The following is a 13,542-nucleotide window of genomic DNA, read 5'->3' as shown; positions in this document are numbered from 1 at the left end:
CTAATCAAACTTGTTTTGTTTTTCCCAGACTCCCTTTACCCATAAATTTAGTCAATAGCTATGAGCAGATGGATCCTCACCAAGTGTGAATTCCCTACCCATGAGCTCTGCCCTACCAACAGGTCCTGACTGCCCATTGTGGGCATGGAGGACACACACCCACCATCCAGAAGAGAAATATTTAAAGGGATGGCTGTAAAAAGAGTGATCTTGTGGTGTTTTCTTTTCCACAGAAACTTCCTGAGGGCTTCTGTATGGAAGACTCACTCACTCTGCTTATATTGTTATCTAATATAAAAAAGTTGATTAAGTGGCTTGTTTAAATTGCATTTATCACCTTCTATCCTTGCTGAAAAACCCTCTTCAAAAATTCAAGTGGCTGGAGCATTTGCAGAGAAGTGTTGTAGTCACAAGAGTGATAATGAGATGGGTGCAGCTGGGAATCAGGTACATGAGAATCACTGAACACTTGGCAAAGACTGCTATTCCCTTTCTCCCCCTCTTTTCCTTCTAATGACTAAAAATAAATTAGGACAGATATTTGTACACACTAACAGAAGCTTGTTTGTTATGTCTTATAGAGTTCTTCCAGGTTGTAGGTTCTTATTAATTTCTTTTTCTGATTCTTTAAATTACTGAGGAGTATTTTCTAACACCTCTTCCAGCCATTCCTTTCCTGGGAAAATGATTGTGCCTGTGACCCTGTCCCTCCACACAGGAACCTCAGCCTTTCCTTGGATGTCACCTACATTTTTTTCTAGATTTTGTTCTACACATGTGTATTTTTCTTTCTTCATTGTGACTGTGGTAGTGGCCTTAAGCAAATGGAAAACAGCACAGCCTCCTTGTGTGGAATTTCCCAGGACCAGCTGGGTAGGGCTTGAGTGCCATTCCCTGGCTCTCCTGGTCCCAGATGGGTGGAGGCAGAGGCATCAAGAGCATTGAGCACTCAGACTCCTCTGGGCTGAAGGGACATCCTCTGTGCAGCTCTCCAGCTCAGAAGATAAATGAGAGCAGGCTCTGGTAGTCTTCTGAAATGCTTTTGCCCAAAGAGGGGATAAAATTGTTTTCAATAGCGCCAGAATCCATGAAATAATGCAAACAAGGATCATGATTCTTCTTGCAGATCCATTTATCCACATGTGTGGTGGGAAAGATTAGGGATGAGTTTCTTGTAAACCCATCACTGATGGGTTTTGACCACCTGGTGCAGGAATAGCTGCTCCATGAGTCATGTACAACACGCACGAATCCTCTCAGCAGCTCCAGCCAGAGGGTTGCACAAGCCCCATTCAGCACCACCCCTTTTCATGTGGGCTCTTCCCTGCTTTTTGGCATATTCCCTTTGAAAAGATTGATAGAAAGATGAAAATATAAGAAAGAAAAATGGCAACATAAAAATCTATTTTATGCTTCTTATTTCTTGTTCCTGTTAGTCACTCTGATCATATCCTCAGCTAAATGGAGTCTAACTGAACAATAGATCAGCTTGGATGGCAGCTCTGCTGTATTACCAACCCAACAGACAGCATTTTCCCTCCTAGCAAGGTCCTGTATCAGACTGCTAACAAGATGTCATACAGATGTTAAAAGATTACCCATTAGTAAAAATTACCCCAGAAAAAAGCAATATATTTAGGCAGCATTTCTACTTGAGTAACAAAGAAATGCTGTTGTAGGCGTAAGAAATCAGCTCAAGAGTCCCTAGGAATTTGTTGTTGGGTGGTTTTTTTTTTTGGCCTAAAATCTGTTGAGCACATTTGCTCCCACACTTGCATCCCTGCCACACCACAGTGTCGAGGCAAAGGCTTGGGGGGACAGTCAGGACTGACTGCAAGAAACAACTGAACCATCACAGAGACCTGCTCCAGTCACCAGTCACTGACAGCAGGAATCAAAGTTCTGGCAAAGCTGCAGCTCTGGGCCCTCACCCACCACAGGCTGAGCAAACAAAGGCCAAACCATCCCCTGGTTACGGGTGACCTCCAGTTCTGTCCAGAAGCTTCACATCTGTGCATTCCAAAATACTGTCCCCAGTGTTTTACTCTGGCCATCCCTGGCCAGGTGGACTTGGAGAAAGTCCTTGGAGAAACACCTGAATGGCCCCAGGAGATGTTGGAATTGAGTCTGTCACGAGTATCTGATGGAAGGGCCATAAGGAGGGGACAGTCATGGTGACTTGAAGGAAACTTCAAACTTGTCTCACAGGTCTGCTTGGAAAAGTAGGGCTCTTAAAAATAACCTCTCACCCCAATGCTGCAGGACCTAGTGCTGCTGTGGATGAGCAGGATATTCCCTCCTGGAACAACAAAGAAGAAAAATCAAAGTTCTGCATTTGGTCACTGAACGGAGGCGTTTCTCTTAATCCCAAAAGAAAAATATGCATTTCAATCCCCAGCTTTGAAGCAATGGGTTTTATTCTTTTCATTTTGAAAAAAGTTTTTTTATACACAAATCTAAAATTATTTTTTAATAATTTAACAAAAAAAGCTTCTTTTTTTTTTTTTTCTCTTCTGAAATGTCATTGGCTCTAATGCAAAGCCACCACTTTTTTGTGTTTTCTCTGGACTTCCAGTTTACTCTCCATTGAAAAAATACTGAAGGACCCTGACAAAATGTAGAATGGACAGTTCCTGGTGTTTTCCTGTAAGAAAACAGTGAGTGAGCCAGGTGGAAACCCCTGGCAGAAGGAATAGATGGCTCCTGCCCTGGGAAGATATTGAGTCTGTTGTGAGAAGTTTCCAAACAGAGGTGAAGCAGGCAAAGAAATTAATCAAGAGTCTGCAAACAGCAGATGCCATGTAGGAGACAGTGTGAGTCAGCAGACAGGTGAGGCAGGACCTCAGACACATTTCAAGATCAATTTTATGTTTTCCCTGATATTAAAAGTCAGAGGAGAGCTCTGTGTCGCTGCAGGAAGGCTCCAGACCTTTAGATTTTGAAATGAAGTGTTTGTAGATCGCTGAAGATCCAAATTATGCCAAAATTATGTTATTAAAGTGTAATCATCTTGTTAGCTGCTTAGAACATTTTCTTCATTATCACTTCATTCATACTTATGATGATGAACAGATGGTACCAGTGTCACAGCTCAGCATAAATCACTCCCAAATGTTGTTTGAAAACACAGTTGGAAGGTGGTAGGGACATCCTCCTGCTGATGAGCCTGGCTCACTCTGCTTGCTCTAAGAGGAATTACACAAACCTGCTTTGCCACTTAACCTGCTGGCTGCTGGCACCAAAACACTGCCAGTCCTGTGCCAACACAGGTTGCAGTCATACTGAGAATGAAGTATTTTTATTTTTTCAGCAGAAGTGGTGAATTTAAGCTCTGAGTAGCCAAGGAAATTGTGCAATTGGAAGCTGCCTGTTGCAGTTTTAGCAGCATGGGAGTTGGACATGAGAGGGGAGCAGTGGGAGGATCCCAGGTGCTCCCTTCACCCACAGCCCAGAGCATGGTTCAGAGGGAAAACCCAAGGTCAGGTTTAATTCAGAGATCAGTGCTCTTTTCAAAAAAGATCATTGATTCCTGAAGTATCCCACAGACTGCCTGCACACTGTCCCTCTCTCCAGGCAGCAGCAGGAGAGTCACAGAGCTCAGCTGGTTTCTGACATCCCCCTGGGATCATTCCTCTCCCTGCTTTGGGCAGGTGCACCGCAGCAGCCAACAGGAGGAATGGGAGAGCTGAGAGCAAACACTCCATCATTTCACTCAGAAAACACACACACACTCCAGAGCCCAGTCCCCAAATCCAGGAGACACAGATGGAATTCAAACCCAGAGCACCTAAGCAAACAGAGGTGCACACGCACAAAAACCCAGGGAAGCCAAACAGCTACCATAAAGTTACTGAACTTTATTAAAAAAAACCCAAAAAAACCCCAGGCAAACAGAAAACCAAAGGAGCAAAAAATGACTGCTATCACTTTTTAAAATTACACAATATAGAATTTTTCCAACTCCTTCTTCACCTTAATTCTGTCTCTCACCCTCAAGCTGCACCAAACATGGAGCAGAGCCTTTGTTTTCTAGGTGTAATCGACATTACTCAGGCCAAAAGAGCAATTTGATCTCTACCTACAGCACAAGGGGGGTAAGTTTTGTCACTGCATGGAGCAAGAACCCCCTGCTTAGGTTTACATCTCTAAATTCCCCTTGATTTCCCTTTGCAAATTTGGTTTTAGCTCTCAGAAGAATTTCCTCACAGAAATCTTTTAGCAGCCACTAGAGGGGAATGTCCAACGCAGTGAGAAGGGAGACAGTGGCGCTGCATTGAAGTTGCAGCCGGTTTGCTCACTCAGATGGAGCATTTAGTGTCATGCTGGATCTTTACAATTTTTAGGAGCTAATTTCACATTTATCAGGTGCCTTGCTGTTTTACTCTTTTCTGTGGTATTGATTTCTCTCAACTTCTGCCAGTTTAGGCTAGTTTATGTTAAAGTCAGGGACTCTTCAGGTGAGTAAAAGATCCTTACAGACACCTAATTTGATGTTTAATACCCTCATAAGCCTACAAAACATGCATTTGAGAATGTGATCTTCACTGAAATGGTGTCCTATTCAAAATTGTTTACAGAGTATAGAAAGTACAGCATTTCCATCCCAGGAGAAATGTTGGCATTTCAGCCTTTCTCTCAATTTAAAATGGGATTAAAAGTAAGATTCTGATTTTTTTTGTGTTTGTGTGGGATGGAAATTCCACATTAATTCTAGCTCGGAAATGACAAACAGATTCATTTGGGCGTTCCTCTAACAGAATGAAACTTTCAGCTCTTCTGGAACTGATGGGTTTTTCACTCCATCACCGATAAAACAACGAAATGTCCCACGTCAGGAACGTGGATGGGAGCCAGGTCCTGCTGCCCTGGAGCTGGGATCTGCCCTTCCTGCAGCCCAGACTTCCTGCAGAAACAGAGAAGGGACTGGAGCACCTCTGTCCAAGGAATGGCTGAGGGAGCTGTTGGGGCTGGAGGGGACACAGCTGAACAGGGACCTCACCAGCACACACAAATATCTCAGGGCTGGGTGAACGAGGGGCAGCAGGTACAAACTGAGACACAGGGAGTTCCACCTGAACACGAGGGAAATGTTCTGCTCTGTGAGGGCAGCTGGGCACTGGGACAATGCCCAGAGAGGCTGGGGAGGCTCCTTCTGGACATCTCCCCACCTGGACATGATGCATCTCCTTCTGGACATCACCCCACCTGGACATGATGCATCTCCTTCTGGACATCACCCCACCTGGACATGATGCTATGCATCCCGTTGTAGGTGAGCCTGTGTTGGCAGGGGGGTTGGGCCAGATGATCTCCAGAGGTTCCCTCAAACTCCAGCCTGTGAATCTGTGATACAGAATATATTCCAAGTCAAATGTAACAGTTAATTCCATTTTTCTATGGAAATTGCAAATATTCGGCGAAAGGAAAACTTTCCAATAGAAAATTCTGATCTGGCAGTAACTGCATTTTTATTAGGGGGAAAAAAATACTCTTAAAAAAGAAATTATTTATTGTCCTGATAAAAGACACCCAATCATCTCTGGTTATTTGCATCAGAGATTTACATTTCAAATATATCTCGTTCATGAGCCAAATTTTTGGCAGATAGGAATTAGCAGATTCAAGTCAACAGAAACAGAGACACTGACCAAAAAAAGAGAAAGGAATATGCATCTCTACATTTCCAAATGCTCTCTCCTGATACCATATAGATGGATGCTGAATTAAACTACCTGCTCTGCAAACAGGCTTTCATCAGAGCACTAGAAGGTCATAGTACCCCTTCAGCCTTCTCTCTCAAAACCCCAAAAATCCCCCTGCATGCTCTCTAGGAGATGTGGAGCTCCCATATCTTGCTGAAGTTGTCCTCTGCCTCCAACCCATAGAGACATAACCCCTATACTTACCCATGGCAGCTCCTTGTGGCCCAACAGAAAATTTGCCATGCAAATAAAGGCAGATGCTTGATTTTGGAACCCTCAGCTTTTCTATTCAGAGCACAGTTTGTGAGGAGATGAAGGCAGAAGTTTCAGATATTTCTCTCAAAAAGGGCAGGTGGAGCCATCCATTGGAATTTGCCATATTTCAGGTTTTTCTTTTGCTGGGGGCCCAGTGAGGCAGCTCCTGTGTGTGGTGAGTGGCCTCAAAGTTAGACCAAAGCTCTTAATTCATATTCTGCTGATGCCAGGGCAGCACCATTAGGAGCTGATGGAACAGTGAACACACACCTCTCCAAAATTATCACATTTAGTGTGACTCCCATAATAAAAGCATGAGCCAGCGTGGGGAGCCTCTTTCAGTTTACACAGGGAGACTTGGGGTCTCCAGACAGTCAGAACAGAGCCAATGTTTCTGAGTAAACTTTGTTAGGAAAACAGATTAAAAACTCTAGAGGTTTAGCTAAATCTTATGCAGGAAAACACCTTGTTACACTCATGATTTAGAATCATAATTCAGTGCCAGTGAATAATACATATTAAGTGGTGTCAAATACGCCTTTGTAACAAAGCTTACGTGATGAATTTTTTGTTTCTTTTATCTGAAACGTGCAAAATTAGCTTTTCTCTTCTGATTATTATTATTTCACTCTGACCAGTTGTGCAATAGTTGCTGCAATCAACTTTTGATGGCTCATTAATGAGTTGTTTACTGAAAATAGTCAATTCTCCATATGTAAATTCTTCTGGTTGGACACATTAGCCTTGCCATATTGATGTGCCTCTGACTGGAATATTGTCACATCTAGAATGAGGATTTAAATTAGGTTTTAAAGCAGTAGAAATAAGTGCCCCTGCATTTCAAGAAAACAGGAAGATACTTCCTTAAAATTGACTCTTTAAAATCTACTCTAAACCCTATTCATTCTGTTGGTAATCACTTATACAGGAAGAATGCAAAAGGAGAAAAAACTCCTCCAGACTGAGATGGATTTGCAATCTCACATTCCCATTCTTTTCTAGCATCACCCAAGTATTCAAACATTACCCAAAGTATTTTTATTTGTAGGTACTGGTGTTAACTGCTGCAGCTTGCCCTTTCATACTGACACCGTGGGGTAGTGGCAGGAGCAGATGGACACACAGACACAGACAGACTGATGCTTTAAAGACTGTCCTGAGACATGCTTACCCCTGGAGTTCAGGCCCATGGCTGCTCTTGGTCCATGGTTTCCTTGACCTGTGTCCAGGATCAGCCAGATCAGGGAAGGACTGTGCCTGGTTACAAAACCAAGAGTTCAGGTTTATAATCCCTTGGAAATGTGAGTGCTGTAGGCAGCCTGAAACCCTCCCATAAATGTGATGTGCTGCTGCTATGCTGGAGATCAACTGCTCCTCTCTCCATTTGCTGTATCTGAAAGAGAAAGACATCTTTCTGATACACTATCATCCATATCTTTGTTTAAATGAAGATGAATTTGGAATCTTACAAGCAACGTGCCCATGGCAGGGTGTTGTAAGCAGACCATCTTTAAGGTCCCTTCCAACTCAAACCATTTTGTGAATCTTTACGTTTTGCTGAGTTTTCTGCCTTGTTGTACCTTTCTCTAAACCCAGTTGTCACCTCCATCCCAGCACTCCCCCTTTTCTCCCAAAGAAAGGAGTGTGTGTTCATCCAGTACTGCATCTTACCTGAACTGAATTACTGTGTGTGAATTCTGTGTGGGCTGAAAGTGAAAATCTAACCCACATTCCCTTTCTCCTCACTCTAGGAAAAAAAAAAAGTCCCAAACAAACCACCCAGATTCTAACAAATTGCTCTGCAGGGATTATTTTACCTTTTCATAGCTTAATTTAATTTTACTCCTGACACAATGGACTGCTTTTGACAGTTAAACTTTCCAGTCTGCATGTTCCATATATTTCAATATCCTGCTACCTCTGGCAGGGAAGAGCTAAAATTTCATGCCAGATACTGAAGGTGATGTGCCAAGAGACTTTTCTGAAAATTTGCTTAAAAAATATAAATAATTACCTCTGTCTGCAGCAACACAACTTCCTAAGCAACTACTGGTAATAGTTAGCTGAGCAAGAAATTGGAAAATAAAAAGTGAATAGCCCACTCCAAACACTCCCTGCCTGCCGCCTACACAGAAAAATGCAAATTACTTATGAGGAGCTCTGTCATTCCTTCAATCCAAGGCAATGTGTCAGTTCTGGGTGATAAAACCTGATTACTGAGAAGCCCTTGTCCCCCTGATTGTCCCACACAGTATTCCATGTTGCTGTGTTGTGCGTTGCCTCCAAAAGACAGGGCTAAAAGAAGGGTTTGAGATGGTCCTGTCAAGGGGGTTGGGGAAGGAATAGATCTGAATGTAGAGATTTTGACAATCATGCCTCAGTCTTTGGAAGAAATATGGTCTGAGCAGGCTGAGGTCACGATTGTACAGGCAGGCAGTGAGTGATTTTTAGTCAAATTCATAATGCTCAATATTTCATATGCAGCAATAGAAAGGAAAAAATCCCCATGATTTCACGAATAAGTTGTTTGGCTGTTTCACAGATGGTGCTAAGAAGGAGACATTGAAATAATTTGCCTAATGCAATTGCATTACCAGAAATTTTAGGAACATCCCATCTCAATTTACTCCTGCCTCTCAGATAGAACTCCTCACTTAGTTATTTGAAACTAGTTTATTCAAGTATGCAGTGACTCTGGGACATTTGCACAGCAATGTCAGATGCTATCTGGGAAATAAGTAGTACATTTGCAGGCTCTGAAAGTAATATTTGATGACACCCTTAAATCAACTTCATGGTCAGTTTTCTCATTTTGAGCAAGAACTGGGATTCCATTGTGATAACTGAAAGCTGCATGTTACTTGATCTACAGTAATGTAGAATAATTACGAGTCCATTGCACTTCATTACACTACTGTAATAGGCAGCAGGTCAGTGTTTGAGCTACAGCTGCTCTGAAAATTGAGCTGACACTGATACTATGGCAGAAGTGATAGCAAAAGGCTCTCATGCAAATTGCTGAAATTAGCTTCCACTCAATGGGTTTTGAAATGCAATACGTGGCTCTGATCCGGACACCTGGTTTTGACTAACATTTTTTATCTTGGATACAATGGGATGGTCATGAAATAAATTAATTGTTCCGTGCAATCTGCCTTATAAAAGGTCACTGAAATGCCACAGGATGCTAAATACCACACGACTGCTGGACTCTGACTAATAACATTCCCTAACACGTCACTGAAGACTATCTGATGGTGGTTTTATTTAATTCAGATGATTCTCACAATCATTTGCAAGTCTTCAGCTCCTTTATTCACAGGACATTTCATTGCACAAGACACTGCTACTTTTTATCAATTTACCTAATTTGTCAAGATTTCAGGACAGGGCAGTAGGCAGAGGTGAATAACGAGGTGTTTTCCTTTCACAGCCAGCTGGAATCTATGGATTCAGAATCCATGGATTTAGAAGGATCCCCTGTGCAGTCTGTCTCTTAGTGAGGCATGGAATGATCCTCATTTCAAGTCAAATATTCCTACAAAATCTCCCAAGAGCACTCAGGCTAACACACCACTGAAACACTTATTTTAAATAGATGTGGATGTTTGTAAGGAAAACGAAATATTTCTCCTCTGAAACATTCATGTAATCAAACCATCCACTTCAGTAAGTTTAATTCTTCTGGAAAACAATTGTCCCAGCAGACATACCACATCCACACTCTGGGGAATGCTTATCAATACATGCAAAAAAGGAGAAATTTGACACCTGGAGAAGGAAATCTTGTCATATCTCTAGAGTTTTTATAGAAAGACGCTTGTACATGTAAATGTTTTCATTACTGCAGCCTGCCCAGCTGCAGTACTGTGTGTATCCCAGAGAAGGTGATCAGCAGCTCCACCCCTGTGACACTGGACTGGTGCTTGTTCCATCCTGTCCCTGAACATTCTTGAACCAGCTTGGGGGATCCCCAGCTGGAACTTTCCTTTCTTCTGAGCTAAGACCCTGCAGTACCTGTTCTGTTCCTGCCCCTGGCATTTGGTGCTCAGTGTGATTAACACAGGCCTCTTTTTCCTCAAAAATCCCTGGGTTCAGAGGGATTTTTGTCAGCTGCCAGCACATCTTTATAGCCACACTGCTTTTGATATGAGGTGGAAACATTTAAAATGCTGAAAAATATTTTGCAAAAATTATTCCCTTAACATTTGTATTTACCATCTTCAACACACAGACAAAGGGATATTGTGAAGGCACACACAGACATCTGAAATCTTTCCCCATTTATGCACTGTGCAATGCCTTCAGATTGTGCACTTGTCTGTATCTTTCCTAACCTCCTGGGGGATTATTCCTAGAATTGACTACCTCTGTTTGTTTGAACTGTTTATAAATTAATAAAAAAATCAATACCTGGTTGTAAATGCCAGCTAATCACAAATAGCTTTGTACAAATTAGAGCAGGGATATAAGAAGAAAGTAAATGGACAATGCCTGTGAGGGTGAGAAAGTCAATACTCAAAGTTCATCTGCTACCTGAATGATTCCAGAGACATTCAGCCTATTCCTGTGGTTTTGTTATTCATGAGAAATGGAAGAGGAGGAGGAGAGCTAAGCAAACATAGCCCATGCTGTATGGGCAATGAATACAAAGAGCCACTAAGCCATGAGGGTAGGAACTCTGGCAGACAGAATTGGAATGCCGGTAAATTCATCACCTGGGTTTCAAAATGAAAAAAAAAAAATTTTTTTTAACAAATAATTTCTGGATTGATACCTGAGATGGAATTACCTGTCAGATTCAGACTCATTGCTTTTCTACCCCAGGAAACACTTCTCTGGTTTACCTATGATAGCTATGATAGAGCTGTGCTGGCCATGAGGAGGGATTCACACTTGCTGTACTGTACAGTTGTTAGAAGATTGATGTGATGTATTTCCTACAGAAGTTACATCTGTGACACATGAAAACATTTGTTTTTCTCCATATAAAGCAACTATTGCTAAAGGGAATTCCCCAGTGTTCTCATGTTCTAAGGATGACAACCAAACAGAAAATGGAAATGGATCATGTCATCAGCTTTGCTCCCCCTCCCTCAACAAGATCCCAGGGGTCTGTCACTTCATTTGCTGCCCAGTGTCAGGCTCTGTTCAGAAAGGTTCAGTGCAGTCAGCCAAATCAGCAGGGTGAGGACACAGCCTGGGATTTTGCATCACACAGTGGGATGGACTGGGCTCCTGCAGTGTCAGATCCTATGGGGAATGAGGGGTCTTCCTAAGGGATCCCACACCTCGTCTGCTGGTTCATCTCCTCATCCTGGTTTGCTACTTTGCAATGACTGCACCAGCAATATGGTTCAGTGAGAAGCAGTGGTATCTAAAATATCAATACAATACAATTCCATGCTGTAAAGCAAAGTGACTCTGTATAGACATCCTCTGTGTCAAAAAACCTATTTCCTGCTTACAGTTTTGTGACATTTCTGTTTGGTAAAAGCATTTTTCCCCAGTACAGCTACCTGCTGAAAATGTGCTATTTTTTTTTTCATTTGTCAGACATGAGTTGCATTCTTATTAATGTTTCTGACTGATGCAGATGTATACTCTAAAAACCCTTCAAAGAGCCTTTTGGTTGGTTGATTGGTTTAGTTTGGGACTTTTTTTTTTGTTGGTATTTGTGTGCCTGTGGGATTTTTGTGGTGCTTCCATAATGGTAAAACCCTGTCTGAACTGCTGTGGAAGCTCCTGAGCAAGACTTGCACACAACTTCAGTTCACCTGCTTCAGGCTGTGAAAATCAGTTGCAAAAGCAGATTACAGCATCCACAGGAGACCCTGTAAGCACATCCAAAACTTGCTGTTTTGGATAAATTACTGTTTTCACATGCTCCTTTTTCTCACAGCCACCATCCTTACAGCGTGTTTGTTCTCATTTCAAATTACCAATTGAGCCTTTCATCTACAATACGAGGGACATTACCAAGGTATTAGTAGTTAAGCTGCTTTGTTAATTACAGCCAGGCTCCTCTTTTTCCTGCCTGTCAGTTCAGCAGCAACAACGGTGCCAAATGGGTCTCCACTTGCTCTGCAGTTGGTGTGCACATAAATCTCTGCTGCCTGAGCTTTCCAGGCTTCCAGTTCAGGCAGACCTGACAAGGTCACCACTGTTTGGCCACAGAGGTCACACACCAGGGCAGCCTCTCCAGGCTGGGCTCAGCATCCATTCAAATGGAAATCACTGAAAAGTTGTGTCTGTGTGATCATTTTCAGGCCTTCTCCAGGTCCACACATCCCATCGTGCACATCCTGAATCCACAAAGGGACATGGTTATATTTCCAGTGTGGGTCTCTATTTCTTTCCTTATATTATCCAGTTAATTGTTTTGACTGGGGTCTGGCTTTAAGCTGATTTTTTGCAAAACTACTCACTATAACCCTAACACTGCTCCTGATGCCTAAAGACAAACAGGACTTCATTTCAGTACATGCACAATTAAGTATTTTTCCATTTTCATCACAATGCTTTCACCCACATCAAATTTCAACATCAGTTCTCTTGCCCTATCACTCAAGGAGCTGATAAGGTCCTTCTTCAGGTTTTCACAATTAACCAGCAGGTTTACAATCCTGGATAATCTGAGCATCCTCAGAAGATTTCACTAAGAGAATTGCTTATTGGTGACTGGTGACTGCAGGGTCTGGAAGCTCTGGGTACCAAGCAGGTCCCTAAATTATGATCCAGCAGCCCTGAAGGCAGGCACTTGTCACTGCTCCATCCATCCTGAAGTCTGTTCAGATGAGAAATCTGCCAAAGCTTAGGACAGCACATTCACCAGAGTATCCATATTTAGGAGGATGGGAATTTGGCATGGTACTGCCATCTCCAGTATTTAGAAACAAAAAAAAGGGGAGCACAATTGTAAATTATGATATTGCTATCACTGAGTGAATCTCTTTCAAAATACCAGATATGGTCTGCAGACAGTTGCATTGCTTATACTTTTAAAGAAAGCTCACACAAAGTAAAAAAAACCAAAAAACAAAAACCAACCAAAAAAACTAACAAACTCTAATCTTTTGGGGCCAAACGATAGCTAAGGAAAAAAACAAAGCCAATTTATTTTTCCCTTCTGTAATTCTGTTTGTGAATAGAATGTAAATCAAGTTAGCTGGATAATTTGCTAAAACCCATGGATGCAATAATGCTTATGTTGTTCTAACAGAGAAAGAAAGTAGAAAATGTTACAGGGAGAGACAATATGCAATTATGTAGGAATACTAACACCCTAAGGGACAAATTACCAACAATGACAGTAAAATACTGCAGATTTCTCTTTGTGCTACAGTATAATTGACTTATACTTTGACAAGAAGAAACAGCTTAGCTTTGGAAAAAAATTTAAAAATACAAGCTATGTATTTGCTCTGAAGTATACAGTCACTCTGGGTTTTTTACTTTGCTTTACCTGTGATGCTGACTGCTTCTTTAATTTTTAATTCACATATGTAACTTTATTTCAGAAGACATAATTTTTTTTATCTGTTCAAGAAATCATTAATCTTTCTTAATGGTATTAATTATGCAA

The sequence above is a fragment of the Fringilla coelebs genome, assembly GCF_963513975.1.
Source record: "Fringilla coelebs genome assembly, chromosome: 8".
Classification (NCBI taxonomy): Eukaryota; Metazoa; Chordata; class Aves; order Passeriformes; family Fringillidae; genus Fringilla; species Fringilla coelebs.
Note: the sequence above shows the minus strand (reverse complement) of the source record.